The sequence below is a fragment of the Nomascus leucogenys genome, chromosome 18 (assembly GCF_006542625.1).
Source record: "Nomascus leucogenys isolate Asia chromosome 18, Asia_NLE_v1, whole genome shotgun sequence".
NCBI lineage: Eukaryota > Metazoa > Chordata > Mammalia > Primates > Hylobatidae > Nomascus > Nomascus leucogenys.
Window position 1 is genome coordinate 14,210,806 of NC_044398.1, and position 3,551 is coordinate 14,214,356.

The 3,551-nt window shown below is 36.8% G+C and overlaps 1 pseudogene across 1 annotated transcript; it reads right to left on the reverse strand.

The window, feature by feature from the left end:
• Positions 1-813: 813 nt before the first annotated feature.
• LOC100579883 lies at positions 814-2,865 on the reverse strand (annotated as a pseudogene). Its single transcript, XR_001113504.2, has one exon. The product of XR_001113504.2 is annotated as a protein DBF4 homolog A pseudogene (transcript).
• Positions 2,866-3,551: the final 686 nt, after the last annotated feature.

The window sequence follows — 3,551 nt, forward strand, 5'->3', positions numbered from 1 at the left end:
TTGTTTGAGTTCATTGTAGATTCTGGATATTAGCCCTTTGTCAGATGAGTAGATTGCAAAAATTTTCTCCCATTCTGTGGGTTGCCTGTTCACTCTGATGGTAGTTTCTTTTGCTGTGCAGAAGCTCTTTAGTTTAATTAGATCCCATTTGTCAATTTTGGCTTTTGTTGCCATTGCTTTTGGTGTTTTAGACATGAAGTCCTTGCCATCGAGTTTTATAGTTTTACTCTTAGGTTTGTAGTCCATTTTGAATTTTTTTTTTATACATAGCTTAAGGTAAGGGTTCAACTTCATTCTTTTGCATATGGATATTCGCTTTTCCCAGTATCATTTGTTGAAGAGAATATCCATTGAATGGTCTTGGTACTCTTGTCAAAAATCATTTGACTGTACATGTGAGGGTTTATTTCTGGGTTCTTGATTCTATTTTCATTGGTCTATATGTCTGTCTTTATACCAGTACCACATTGTTTTGACTACTGAATCTTTGTAATAAGTTTTGAAATCAGGAATTATGACATTCAATTTTGTTACGCTTTTTCAAGATTGTTTGGCTATTTGAGGTCCCTTGAGGTTCCATATGAATTTTAGGATAAATTTTTCTATTTCTACCAAAAGCCACTACTGGGATCTTGATAGGGATTGCATTAAATTTACAGATTGTTTTGGGTAGCATTGACATCTTAAATATATTGTCTTCCAATTCATGAACACAGAACATATTTCCATTTATTTGTGTCAAATTCTTTTTTTTAATGTAGAATAAGACCAGTCACAAGTTTATTCTGTAATTTTTCTATAACAGGCATTCAATTCTGTAGAAAATTGCAAACGTTTATTCTTAATATTTACATTTGGGTCTGTAAACAAAGCTGGTAAAAAAAATCCTAAGAATTTCTATACATATTCATAAAAATTTCAAGAATATGATCCTTATCACTTCTGAAAAGTATGCATTTTTTAAATTCTAAAAGCCAGTAAATGTAGAAGTTGAAGGGGACGAGAAAAACGCTGTTAACAGCTTATCCGAATTTTCCTCTTCCCAAATATCTAAAACGTTGCATATACCACTCTTTTCCATGTAGCTTGTGAAACCCAAAAATTGATTTCTCTTCACTAGTCTGAAACAAGTCTAGTAAAGACTGTACTGGTGAACTACAAATTCTGTTTTCTTCTTGTGTAATAAATTCAGTTCTTTTATCAAATTCAGCATTTGGTTCCAGATTTTCTTTTCTATTTTGTCCTAATAATATTTTCACTTTTCGATGTATTTTACCAGAAGGTAAACTATCCATATTCTTGATGTCACATTCACTGGGTTACTCAGGAGGAGTATAGGATGGAGCCTTTGCCTGAACAGTTAGGTGTTTTTGTGAACTGTTTATTGTTATCAGACCAGAATCATAAGTAAATATTGAATGAAGGTCCTTTTCCTTGAGATCCTTTGCTGGAAAAAGCACAGTATCTGACTTTTGTTTTGGTTGAGATGCACTATTATCTGTACTGAAATCAGAAACATGTACAGATGCCTGTATGTTACATTTATAGTGATCTACCCTTAGTTCTTCTAAGTCATTTTCACTTAATGTGTGTTCGGAAATGTCAAGAATGCATTCCTGTTTGTTTTTATGTAGAAGTAGCTGTGTAAAATTCTGTCTTATGTCATTTTCAGCTGTACTTAACATGGAACATTTATTACTCATTTTCTCATTGAGCCCTCTCAATGCATTTGAAGGGTGGGGGATGGGCTCTGAAATAAACAGAAGCTTTTTTTCAGTTTCCTGGGTCTCTTGATACAGGAAATTCTGCTCCATCACCGTTATATCATCTTCCCTCCAATCTTTCTGAGAAATATGTTACAATTCCCCTTTTTCCTCTTGTTCAGTCTTTTTCAGGACACTTGCAGAAACAGGAGAAAGGGATCCAACACTGTATTTTATTAGTTTCTAGATCTTCATATTTCTGCAAGCAACATTCACAATATCCTTTTCTCTTCTTCTCTTTCAACTGGAGTTGAATTGAGGTTCCACCATACTTATCGCCATCTGTTTGGATTCTTAGTTTAACCTGAGTTTGCTTTTGCATACTAGATGGCTTCTCTACATCAAATGGACTGCAGGGCTTCTGAATAGAATAATTTATAAAAGGCATATTAGTCAGCTGAAGATAAAATGGCCTATAAAGTTGGCTCATATCTTCCACCTTTACAAAAGGCCTTTTGAGTCTTCCTGTTCTTGTCTTTTGTGCACCACTACCAATTCTTTTGCCCCCATCTCTTACTGAAGTACTTGATTTCTTGAGTAAATACAACTCTTCTTTCTTTTGTTCAGTGTAGTATCTAATGTCATCAATATGAAGAATTTTTACTCCCCATGACAAGGCATTTGATAATACACTATTCGAAGGAATAAAATCATAGTCCTTGATAGCTTTTTCAACTAATAATTTTCCTCTGCTTAAACACACTGTGTCTGGTGACTTTAACGAACTTCCATCATGGCTGGGATGAGGTGAAGTGGTTTCTGCAGTATTTGCAGATTCTGGACTTGATACAGGAGAAATTTGACCCAAGGTTTGTGCAAATTTAGCTTCCTTCTTATTTGAAATAAGATAACTGATATCTTTGCTGAGAAATTCTTCAACTCGCCCTCCCAGATCTTTAATGTCCTTCTGCAGTTTTTCAGATATGGTGACAGAAGGTAAGTCAAGGTAAAATACTTTTCCCCAAAGTGGCTTACATTTGGATTTTTCTGGCCTGTTATCAGTTTTCAGAGATTTCAAAGATGGTCTGTTTTTTTCATTTTTGACTTGGATTCCACCCTGGAAATGTCCTTTACTGTGGATCCTCATGGCTCCGGAGTTCATGGCAGTCGCCCGGCACCTACATACTGGGTCCGGAGAAAGGGTCGCGCCGGGCAGCCACGAAAGCACGGCTTCCCGAGGCCTGTTGACAGGACGGCCGCCTCTCTCCTTCCGCCGGCTACGGCCTCTACGCAGTAGAGGTACCGCATCTGCGGGTCGGGTTTCCGGGGCCAGATCCGGCTCCAAGGCGCGGAGGAGGACGGCGCAAAGCACAAACGAGTGGGCTGCGGCAGTTGGAGATTTGAAAACGCGTCACGCGGCCGCGGCTCCGATGCGCGCGCCGTCAAATTCTTAACATAGGCTATAAACAAGGAAAAAATCTTTGCTATTTTATATAAGAAAGAAATTCAATGGTTTAGATTTTCTGCCTTAGCATAAAGCAATATTTGCAGTACTAAAATTAAATAGATCTCCCAATCTTACTCCAGGGTCAAAACGAAAATATTGCACATCAGACTTTATTTAAATAATATCCCCCATTGGCAATTTTTGAAATGTATAAACATCTCTTCCTGGCAAGTGAGCATTATCTGTATCCTTGTCATTTTCCATGTCTCCAGAAATATCTGTGAATGAACATTCTGAGATTTATCTTGAAAAATTCATATAAGACTCCAAACTCTTTGAGAAAAAGAACAATATCCCTTTTTTCTTAATAGTTTCCCTCCTCATACTCAAATATTTCTTGG